At 43.1% G+C, this 12,360-nt stretch overlaps 1 protein-coding gene and 1 long non-coding RNA gene across 14 annotated transcripts in view; one reads left to right on the top strand and one right to left on the bottom strand.

The window, feature by feature from the left end:
• LOC122173517 (uncharacterized) overlaps window positions 1–11,834 on the top strand; it is a 223,762-nt gene extending 211,928 nt beyond the window's left edge. For all 3 annotated transcript variants that reach the window (XR_010599775.1, XR_010599774.1, XR_010599776.1), the window contains one exon: window positions 4,253–11,834. This is a non-coding gene — a long non-coding RNA (uncharacterized LOC122173517). The remainder of the gene's footprint in view (window positions 1–4,252) is intronic.
• LOC112059768 (myb/SANT-like DNA-binding domain-containing protein 1) overlaps window positions 1–12,360 on the bottom strand; it is a 68,547-nt gene that overhangs the window by 44,787 nt on the left and 11,400 nt on the right. The window lies entirely within an intron of this gene.

The following is a 12,360-nucleotide window of genomic DNA, read 5'->3' as shown; positions in this document are numbered from 1 at the left end:
TGTGTATGCCACATGGATGATGAATTTGTACATGATTCTGTGTTAGATGCAAAGGATAACCATCAAAGGAAATATTTTGAGGTCTTAGGCAATATGGTAGGGGAACTAAAATCTTGGTATGAGGGATTTCAAGATGTAGCTACTCTATTTGTTTTCCTCCATCCCAGCCAACTTTAAAATATAATGCTAGAAGAGTCAAAGGAGGAAGTTCTTAAACTCAGGGGAAAATACTCATATTTTTCTTTAGACTTGGTTCATGAGCTCTTGTCTTTCAAGATGTGTTATTTTACCAAGGACACAGAGGTGTTCATTTTGTCATGTGGAGTCCAGAGATACCTGAATTTCATAATGTCAAGTTCTCTTGATGATGTTTTACCAGAAATGGAAATGTTGTGTTGACTCTCTCTCACCATACCAATTGGAGTGGCTAGTGCTGAATGTGCAATGAGCACATTAACTAACACATGTCAAAAAACTGCATGTGTTCAACTCGAGCTCAGACATGGCTGGGTGACCTTACTCTCCTTGCAATTAAGAAAGACGAGATAGCAAGGTTGGAGCTCGATGGCATCACAGAACAAATTGCCAAAATTGACAAATGTTGCTGTAGTGCAAGGGTCCAATTACTGGAATACACAAACCAACACAATTTGGGTGAGATTCCACTTCTGTTGAGGCCAGTACTTTAAATTTTTTTAAAAAGCTGTTTATGTTTTAAAAAGCCTAAGGTGATATTAGAGAGACAAGGCAGGTGAGGTGATATCTTTTATTGGACCAACTTCTGTTGGCGAGAGAGACAAGCTTTCGAGCTCACACACAGATCTTCTTCAGGTCTAAGGTGACATGACCATTAGGCCCTATGCTGCATGTTTGCTGGCCAGGCTCTGACCCTTAAATCTCCCCCTGATCAAATGGAATATCAGCTATAATATTTAAAAAATCCCTACCTAATCTACAGTTACAGTTGACTCAACGTAAGATTCTCCTAAAGATGCACTGGCATAAAAGAGGAATATTAAATGTTGGTGGCATAGGTAAGCTCTGGGTTCATTGATATTCATGCTCTGGGACTGCGCTAAGGTGAAGGATGTTTGGAGAGTTGTGTGGGACAGAATACATTTTAATTGTGGATATTCCTTTTATAGGGTTACCATATTTAAAAATTAAAAAAAGAGGACACTCCACGGGGCCCTGGCCCCACCCCTTCCCGCCCCAACTCCGCCCCTTCCCCAAAGTCCCGGCCCCAACTCTGCCCCCTCCCCTGAGCGCCCCGCATTCCTCCTCCTCCCTCCCAGCCATGTGAAACAGCTGCCCGAGCGCTACCGGCTTCACGGTTTGCTGGGCAGCCCCCAGACCTCCAGACCCTGCACCCCCGTCTGGGCGCTTCCCCAGCGCAGCCGGAGCCCGCGAGGGGAAGTGCCCGGCCGGGGGCGCAGGGTCTGGAGGTCTGGGGGCTGCCCGGCAAACCGTGACGCCGGTAGCGCTTGGGTAGCTCGACTCTTCAGCTACACAAAGCTGAGGTGTCTGGGGGGAGCAGCAGCAGCTGCCGCCGCAGGGGAATCTGCCTGCAGCTCGCAGCTTGCCAGAGCAGCTCTAAGGTAAGCAGGGGACTAGTATTTTCCCGGACATGTTCGGCTTTTTGGCAATTCCCCCCGGACGGGGATTTGAGGACCAAAAAGCCGGACATGTCCGAGAAAATCCGGACATATGGTAACCCTACCTTTTAACACTTGGAACTTTCAAACTAGCACTGATGAAGGTGAAATTAGGCTTTACAAATTCTTGGGGACTCTGTTTCCTTTTGAGCTGCCCTTGTAACCAAAGAGCTTATCTTGCACAGATGGAAATTTTGTTACTCTCTCAAGCTCGGAGACTGGTTAAATATGTCATCAGAAATGACAGCTCTTGAATATTCTGTTCTAACTCAGAACTCTTCTTCAAGCTCGAAAGCTTGTCTCTTTCACCGACAGAAGTTGGTCCAATAAAAGATAATACTTCCTCTTAGTTTGATTTAAACCAGGCTTATTTGAATCAACATAAATAAGCTAAAGTAACACTGGTTTAAACCAACATAGGAGTGTCCACTGGTTTAACTAAATGTTAAAATTTGTTTAAAACCACACACAAATTAAACCAGTGCAACTTTTTCATGTGTACATGCTGTCTGTTACAGACTAACGTTACCTATCTTGGTTTAACACAGACCAATGGTGTTTTACATACAAGCAAAGCTGCTAAGCAATATTCCTAATGGGTCAGATTTTTCTAACATCTATTTCTTTGTTCTTTTTGTCTTTAATCTTTTTACTTCGGTGCTGAATTCTTTATAGCGGATTCCTCTCCTCTCCCTAACCTTTTATTTTTCTCTTCTAGCTCTTATGCCTTCTATCCATCTTTCTTCCTACAGTAGAGGCACATAAATGACTATTTGTTAATCATGACATTTTAATGATCGCCTTGTTTGCATTTACTTCCTATCTATGTTTATTTGTGGAAAAAATATTGAAAATGAATCAAGATTTAATTAAAATAAGAACAGGAAAAAAGAACACCCCCTCCCACCCACACTTACTCTGCAGACATGCTTGTTTAAGCCATCACTGTCTTACCCTCACCCCATCTTGAAACTCCAGTATTCAATGTAAGGGTCATGCTGAGTCACTGACAAAGGTTAATAAGCACAATGTTGCAACAGCAAACACCCATTAGAGGAACAAAAGAGCTGTTGACAGTTAACAGTGCATAGCTAATTCTGATTAAAGGCTAGAATGTGTCTTTAAGGAACCACATGTGGTGACTGTGGTGATGGGGGTTCAGAGAGGGCTGTGTTACAAGGAGAAATCTGGGGTTCTGGGGAAGTATATGCAGCAGCAGAAACTCTCTCCCCTTTTGCAGGAGGCAGAATGCGATCCTCTCCGCATAGGGATATGGACAATCCCTCTTTTGCATTCACATTAGCTCCTCCGACCTTCAGCAGATCCACATGACCCAGACATGTTGTTACTGATGATCCGCTCTATGCCAGTTTTTCAGTTGGCCTGTCTGTCCACAGGATTAGTCAGGCTGGTGGAGAGTTCTTTGTTGTGTACCCCTCAGAACAGTGTACTTAACAGCTATAAAACACTTACACTATGTACTGATACTTTCAAGAGACATGCGATAAGTGTGTCTATTTACATTTCTTTCCAAGGAACATAATTCCAGATTCCATGCCCCTTGATTCTGGGATGATTCGGGGTTGTCAGACACCCTGTTTTGGAGAAAGGAAATTTAGAAGCAAGGCCAAAATTTCTTTTCTTCCTCAGTAGTGCAACATTACTAGCAATTAGTTCAGAAAAAGGGAGGGAAGGCATCCTGGGCCCTCAGGCTAACTTTTTTTCAAACCACTGCTTGGAAAACTCACCTATCAAAGCCTGTGTCCCCTGAGGGTGACAAGTCTAGTGCTTGGTGAATACACGCCCATGTGGTTGCTTTATAAATCTCCTCATTTGGGGAATGTGCATAATGTAGCACAATGCTGTTGACCCGGTCCTGTGGGCTCTAAACAGGCAGGGGTCATATCTGAGAAGAAAGAGGTGGTAACTCTTTCAAGTTCCACTCACAAATACATTCCACCCATATGCCTCACCGTCGATTGCGCAGATATTCAAAACACATTCATTCTTATGTGCTCTTTGTTCTCCTTGGGCTTGTGCCCCACTCAGTGGAGTCCAAATACACTCCTTCTTGTGCTTTTTTCCCCCTCATTGAGGCTCATGGGCTCCCACTGAGCTTCTTGGCCATCCCTCAAGGAACCTCAAATGCCCCATTGGGCTCGTAAGCTTCTTGGGTTTGCCCTCTCCTTTTCCCTGACTCCCTGTAGATTATGCAGACCTTCATAGTGTAATCCTGCGGTAAGTGCTTTGAGCAGTGAAATAGTTAATAGTTTAAATGTCAGCCTTGTTATCTGACTTGGCATCCCGGGAGATGAATGGGACAAGTCACACCTCTCAAAGCTATTGTTTCAGGTTCAGCAAATGCAGGCATCTGTTACACTTGGTTCACCTTTCTTGAGGCTGTCTCCTCAAGCATAATAGCTAGAAACTTGCTTTAAAAAAGGGCATGGATTCAGGAGAATAAGGCAGCATGAAAGAGGTTTTGGTACACTGTTCTGACGCAAACCAGCTTATTCTGGATCCTGGGTTTAATTCACATTGGTATCCATGTCCTGTTGCTTGTAATCTAATATGTTCTTAATCATTCTCTTCTCTAGATTCGGCTACCTAACAAACAAGAGGGAGTCTACTGACAAATTGGGAAACTGAGGGACAAAGAAGCGGGGAAACTGAGGCAGCACCTGTTGCTGGAGAGGTCATCATTCTATGGTTCCGCCTAACATGAACACTTCTATAGAAAACTAATCAGTTACATTTGGGATTTATCCCAAAGAATCATTGGATTAATCCTCACCAGAACTGTCAGGTTGGTCTTGTACAGCGGTGTGATCATGAAAGACAGGACTGGGTCGTGTTTGGGTGAAGGCAGTGAAAAGCTGTTTTGTAGGCCCGCCAAAAATGCTAACACTGTTTTGCCAAAACCGAACAAAACAGTAAATTAAACAGCTGGCATTGAGATGGTTTGGAGTGAAGAAGTGTTTCAGCACTGTGGATTGCTCTTTAGCTGTCTTGAATTTTATTAGGTTCTTTCGAGTTTCTCCGGGATTTAAGGAAGAAAAGGCATTGCACAAACGTTGTGTCCATTTTTGTGCTATGGATGCTCCCATATACACATTATTTTTACAGATAGGTTACCTGGAGATTGCAATTACCTGCAAATTTCATTTTCTATTCAGATAAATATTTCTACAGCATGCCTCCTAACATACAATTAGGAGCAGTGACTCTGCTGCATAGGGCTTTCACGTTCACATGGAACACGCACATGACAAAAATATGGGTAATTTTCAAACGTTATCAGAGCTTTCACATATTATTTCATTTGTCAAGTATCAGAGGGGTAGCCGTGTTAGTCTGAATCTGTAAAAAGCAAAAGAGGGTCCTGTGGCACCTTTAAGACTAACAGAAGTATAGGGAGCATAAGCTTTCGTGGGTAAGAACCTCACTTCTTCAGACACAAGAAGAAGTGAGGTTCTTACCCACGAAAGCTTATGCTCCCAATACCTCTGTTAGTCTTAAAGGTGCCACAGGACCCTCTGTTGCTATTTCATTTGGGTTTCTTTCAGTTTAGAAAACATAAAAGTGCCTGTACACAGGGTCTGAGTGTCCTGCCAATTGCTGCAAATTACACAAACAAAATGATGCAATACAATCTATTATTGTTATAATGCCATTATAACACACCATTTGGTCTGAAGGAGGGGGTGGGGGAGAAGCCACAAAATGACACTTTGCATAAATTATAAGAATTTCAGCATAGCTTTCCGCTGTTTAAACAAGAACAATAGCATTCTCTACATGGGAAAAACATCTGTAAGGGTACGTCTACACTACCCGCTGGCAGGGGCAGCTCTATGTTTTTTGTCGCCCCAAGCACAGCAGTCAGGTTGCCTTCGGCAGCATGCCTGCGGGAGGTCCGCTGGTCACATGGATTCGGCGGCGTTTCTGCGGGCGATCTGCCGGTCCCACACCTTCAGCATACCTGCCGCTGAATTGCCGCCAAACCCGCAGGACCGGCGGACCTCCCGCAGGCATGCCGCCAAAGGCTGCCTGACTGCTGCCCTTACGGGGACCGGCACGCCTCCCCCCCATGCCTTGCCACCCCCCATAGCTTGCCGCCCCAGGCATGCGTTTGCTGCGCTGGTGCCTGGAGCTGCCTCTGCCCGCCGGATCGGCGGGTAGCAATCGATCTATCGAGGATCGATTTATCACGTATAGTGTAGACGCGATAAATCGATCCCCGATCACTCTCCCGCCGATTGCTGAACTCCAGCTCGGCGAGAGGCAGAAGCAAAGTCGACGGGGGAGCCGCAGCCGTCGATCTGGTGCCGCGAGGATGCGAAGTAAGTAATTCTAAGTCGATCTAAGATACGTCGACTTCAGCTATGCTATTCTTGTAGCTGAAGTTGCGTATCTTAGATCGATCTCCCCCTCCTCCCCCCCCCCCAGTGTAGACCAGGCCTAAGAGCCATGAGTTTTTTTCTTCTCAGCAGCAGGGCCTTGGCCATTTCAATCTATGGATGCCCTGAAAGTCACGAGTAAATTTCATGGCTCTAAAGAGAAGATGGGATTCTTTATGCAGATGGGGTTAACATTAATTTAGGCCTTGTCTACATGGCAGGCATGTCTGCAGCAAGGGAGATTTAGGTTGAATATTAGGAAAAGCTTTCTAACAATAAGGATAATTAAGTTCTGGAATAGGAATCCATGGGAGGTTGTAGAAACCCCATCACTGGAGGTTTGTAAGAACTGATTAGACAAACACCTGTCAGGGATGGTCTAGGTCAGGGGTTCCCAAACTTGTTCGTGGCTAGTTCAGGGTAAGCCCCTGGGAGGCCACGCGACGCTTTGTTTACCTGAGCGTCTGCCAGTACGGCCGCTCGCAGCTCCCAGCGGCTGTGGTTTGTCGTTCCCAGATGATGGGAGCTGCAGGAAGCGGTGTCCTGACCCGCGCCACTTCCCACAGCTCCTATTGGCCGGGAAGTTGCAAGTGGCCATACCTGCGGACACTCAGGTAAACAAAGTGTCTCACAGCCCACCAGGGGCTTATCCTGAACAAGCTGCGAACCAAGTTTGGGAACCCCTGGTCTAGGTATACTTGATCCTGCCTCAGCACAGGGGGCTGGATTAGATGCCGCTTGAGGTCTTTTCCAACCCTACATTTCTGTGATTCTACAATTCTTGGGGGAAAATTTCAGTATGTTTTTCTGCTATACCTATACCAAAATGATGTGTCCACACTGCTTTGTTTGTCGGCTTAAGCTATTCCTATGTGAATCATTGAGCCCAACACAGTTCTATGGGGGGTTGGTTGGTTGTTTTTTTCCTAAATAACTGCACAGCATTTTGCGCAGATATCCCATGGTGCAATGTATTGCTGCTAGACTCTATGCATTCTGAGATTTTTCTTGCAGAGCATTGTGGGATACCTACCAGAGCCTGCTGCAATTCTGGAACTTGGGGTCAAATTAACCAACTCCCATGATTGCTTTCCTCGTATCCCATAATTCTTCTGTTTTTAGTGATCCAAAACCATTTTCAAACTGCTGTCAGGCAGCATGGAGGAAACACTGTTGAGCCTTAAGATCTTGGCCGTCATTAGTAGGAACAGAGTGCTCCAGATGTATTAGCAGTCACAGAGCTGGATGGCTTTGGATGAGTTGGAATGCAGCCACCAAGATGCCATGCAGATACTGCTAGAGGAGGAGGAGAACAATAAAATTGAGCAGTTACTTCTGCATGATATTTTCATGGAGTGGATTTATTTGGTAGAGTGCCACTTCTGGGCTCAGTCCACCAGCATGACAGGTGGGCTAGGACTGTGATGACCACCTGTGGAAGCAGAACTTCAGGAAGCAGAAGTATTCCTGGAGATCTTTGCAAAGCTCACTCCGGACTGCAGCTGTAGAACACCAACATGAGAGTTCCATTCAATGTGGAGAAGCATGTGACCATTGCCATCTGGAAGCTCTCCATCCTTGCTTGCAAATTCTCCAGAGCTTTGAGAGGGTGAGTACAGCAGAACTAAGCCATGCTCCAAGTTTGTCACAAACCTACTGACTTCTAATCCATGGAATTCCTACCTTGTGTTGTATCCCCAAGGGGCTTCCATAAACTCAAGGAAAAAGAGAGTGGGGCATACCACAAAGCTCTGCCTTTGATTCCATTTGAACATACTGTGAGGTCCCTATGATAGCATGAGTGGAGAAAATGATCAGGCCCCAAGTGATCTATTTACTCAAGGGCCTACCTCTGATTTGGGCAAAGATGTCAATATTGTGGAACTGCCTGGCAACAATGTCAGTAAACTCTTCCTTTCCTGATTTTTCTCCCAACACTTTTAGTTAAATGCCTATCTGATAATCTCTCAGAAGTATCCCATCAAATATACCTGTGATCAAATGTGGGGAACAGCTGACCAAGATGAAAACAATAAGAAAAATTAGCACTGAAGGACAGGCCCAATGGTCTGGAAATCACTTACATAATGTTTTCTAGTATTCACTTACACAAGAAAGTGTCACAATTCAATACAGCTGATGTAACTAGTAGTAAGAAAAAGTCTATCTAAGCCAAGTCTGAATGATGCTGAGGGTCTGCCCAGAAATATTCTTCAGTGTTGAAATCCTCACTCCAAGATGACCACATGTGAAAGCAGCAACAGTGAAATCAGGTCTTTGCCTTGAGAAGCATCATTACCAGTAAAGAAATATGTCTTGCATAATAAGGATCCAGTCCTACAACCCTTGTTTGTGTGAGTAGTTCTGACTCATCCAAGCAGTCCCATTGAAATCAATGGGACTGCTTGGGTGAGTAAGACCACTTCGATAAGAGCAGCAGGATCAGACCCTAAGGTGCTCAATTTCCATAATCCATTAGAAGCTGAGGATATTCCACGCCTTGCAGCCCACAAATCCTGACTAGGAAAAAATACAACCGAGAATTAGAAGAATGGAACTATTCTCAAACTTACTAAAAATCCAAGAGGGCCTCCCGATTTTCTAGTGTTTGTCCACCAGATATTACCTAATTTGATCTTATCCAAAAGGCAGAAGAGTCCGGTCAGGATCTCTCTTTATACTAAATTATTCTGACCGGAATAATAACTAGACACAAAATATCCCAGTGAATGTATGCATTGTTATAAGATACTTTTCCTCACAGATTTTGGTTCTGCTTACTTAATCATTCATGCTTTGCCCATGAATATGAAAATACCTTGATCACTATGCAGTAGGAGTCATCTTGGCACCATCTGTTTATATTTGAGATCTGAACCTTGTAAATAATAAAATGTACTTTGCTCACAAGTTCATAGTTCCAAGCAAGAGAGAAGTTATCATGGATTAAAAGTACAGTATTGAAGGTATTACTGGCAGCAAAATTTTGGTCTCTGTCCACTGAAAGGATTGCTTCCTTCCCATTGTCTACCTTGTAGGAGACTAATATATAAAGTCTCAGGGTCATTATCTGTATATTACTCTATTTGCACTGATAATTGCTTGGCACTGTACAATAATCAAAACAAAGATAGGTCCTATCCTGATGAGCAGTTCACAGCTTACTTTTAAGCCTCTTCACCTTCCCTGAAGACCCCAGAACGAATGAGTGGGCTTGTTTACAGGCTGATATCTCTAAAAGTAATGCAGCTGGCTTTCTGTATGCCTCTAAAATAGGCATCATAGCGCTAAAAGAAGGCAAGGAGCACCTAAGGGCATCCATCTTTCATAACCACAGAGCACACAAACTGGAAAGAGTTATGTCTCCTGTATCGGGCTCCCTGGGTTCACACAATTGGATGAAAACATAGCTGTGGTATAGTGGTTAAAAAAAGCCGTAAACTAACCTAAACTAAACTCCATGTTACCCAAATGAGAAGTGAGTAAGCTCACTTTACCCTTGACTACACTACTAGGGACAGCTGTGAATTTTTTAATAAAGTGGTTCTGTTTGGTGGATGAAGATTATGTGATCTGGCCCAGGCTCATAGGCCTCAAGAGGGGGTGGGAGACAAGACTTTTTGAAGGGTTGGGGGAGGGATTTTGTATGGGAGTCACTGCTTTTGAGCAACAACAGGCTCTACCAAGAAGGGAGAGTCTTCCTCATCAAGAGGGACCTGAACATAGGAGTTATACGCCACCCTCCTAAATGGGACTGGCCCAAAGGGGAAAGCACACTCTTATGAGCTGGGTGAAACGTTGTTATGGATTGAGTTTAAACCAACTCCAAATTGTGTGACTGAGTCCCCCATTTAAGACAGTTGTAAGAGATAGTTAAGGGCCACATCTAAAACAAAACCTAATGGAATCTGCCCAGAAACTAGCACCAGGTGTGTGGGGGGTTTGTCTGGGTCTTGTGACAAACTGGGGGAAATGTTCGGGTGGAGAGGAACACACAGAAAACTGAAATGGTGGTTTGGAAGAAAACTAGAGAGAGATTTTTGGGATCAGAGTGCATGCTGAAAAGAGCACTCTTGGTGCTCTGAGCAAAAGAAACTGTTTCCTGCTACTTGATTCCTTCTGTGTTCAGAGATACAGGACTTTGCATATTCTTCATAAATAAACAAAATTTAATCAAAGAAATATCTGACTATCACCAACTTCTCCCAGCTGGACACCCACAGGACCTGAAACTTTGACTAGCCAAGTAGGTTGAAAAGGGGGCAACAATAGTTTGATCATTTTAAGTGCTTTAATTGTCATAGCCAATTTTAAAATGAGGAATTAGTTGCCAAAGAAGGAAAAATTTACAGGAGGCAAAGCTGGATATGATTATTCGTGTCAGTGAAGTTTAGACAAGTGCATTACAAAATATCTATACAACGGAGGGCTCGAATGGAGATCTGACAACATACTATTGGCCACCCTACACAGCATTACAAATACCTTCCATCTCTTAGGTTACCCATTAAATAACAAATAGTATGTCCTGTTAATTGTTAGTGTGTTCTGACCTTAGACTTTGACCAGGTATTTAATAACACCATCTGCTGTCTACGTCTGCAGTACTATTATTTTTACATACGATTACTCTTCTTTCTTCATAAACAAGGCTGTAATAACAGTGCTAAATGGTAGCAGAACCAAATGAGATTTAAATTACACCATCCAAATAAAACATGAAGGGAGAACAGAACACCAAAAATATGTCAAACTTATTTTACTGGCTTAAATCTAAAACTCCTAACGTGCTAGAAGGTTGATAAACTGTAGATCAAGTCTTGCTGTCCTTACTTGGGGAAAGTCCTATTGTTTTGCCTGAGAGAGGACTGAGGGTGAAATTTACCCCTGTGCAGGGTGCCCGCACAAGCCCTGCATTACTTGAGCCCTCAAAATAGGCTGGCCCTTTGGACAGAGATGAAGTTCACCCTGGAGGATGAGTTCTTTATTTGCATACCCCCAACTCAAAAAACAAACAAAACAAAACAAAACAGGAAATAATATTTTAAAGAGACACTGTTCAGTATTTTAGGCCACAAATAATTAATCACTTGAAATTCAAATATTCCTCCTAATTATATCTATAATGGTATTTGGTTTTAAAAAATACATGTATTTAGCTCTGAATGACCAAATTTATAATAGCCCACATATGCAAAGGCCCCAGTCCAGCTCCCATTGAAACTGATGGGACTTTTGTCATTGCTTCTAGTGGGGGGCAGGATCAGGTGCAAAAAGAACTGTGCATTTATCTATTGCATCAGGGTCTTATATGTAGCGTTGCCAACTCTCAATTTTATTGCGTCACAATATTTGGGATTTTCCTTAAAACCCAGCTCCTTGAGTGAAACATCGACCCTACTGAAGTCAATAGCAAAACTTCCCTTGACTTCAATGGGTCAGACTTTCACCCCAGGATTGGGTGATTTTTGTGAGAGTCCTTTTTTGTTTTACTTTAATAAAAGCTGAAAGTGTCTATCCCTTATAGTTGTGGAGAAAAGCTTGAAAACCTTAAAGGCTTAAAAAACAGAAGGCAAATAAAAAAAAATCCCAAGGTGATTTATTTTTTAAAGCCAATCTCATGATGTTTAGGGAACCTGAATGTTTTGTCATTGGCAATATTGCTATTGGTGCACATAACTGTAGTATCTCAGTGTGTATGCATTATAATAATGAATCCGAAGAAGTGGGCTGTAGTCCACGAAAGCTTATGCTCTAATAAATTTGTTAGTCTCTAAGGTGCCACAAGTACTCCTGTTCTTCTTTTTGCGGATACAGACTAACACGGCTGTTACTCTGAATAATGAATCATGCATCTCTCCAGCTTTATTTGTGCATGAGACCTACCAAGAGTGCTTGGCTTTTTTACTACTGAAATGGAGAGGTTAACTTTTAAAACCAAACATATGAATGTAATCAGGAGGGCATGTAAAATATGGGGGCTGAGCTATTTGACAGCATTTGAAAGAGGCATGTCTTAACATGTTTTCTGTTAGAAAGGATTTTAAGCATTACAATCTGTCAAATGAGGTATCTGGTTACATGGGAAAAGGGTTTCTTACCTTTTCCTCCCACTATATTCACGAGGAAGGCATCTAGAAGTCTGATTCTGAAGCCCTAATGTACAGACACCCTGACTTATTTTATAAATATTTGAAATTATGTATGTATGTCTATTTTTCCCTGTAGTTGCTAGTTTTGGAAGAAGAGTTGAAAAAGCCCCAAGCAGATTCTTTACATATTTACTCTGCATCAAATTCTGAATC

This window comes from Chrysemys picta, chromosome 3 (assembly GCF_011386835.1).
Source record: "Chrysemys picta bellii isolate R12L10 chromosome 3, ASM1138683v2, whole genome shotgun sequence".
Taxonomy (NCBI): Eukaryota; Metazoa; Chordata; order Testudines; family Emydidae; genus Chrysemys; species Chrysemys picta.
This window is presented reverse-complemented; position numbering and strand designations above follow the sequence as displayed.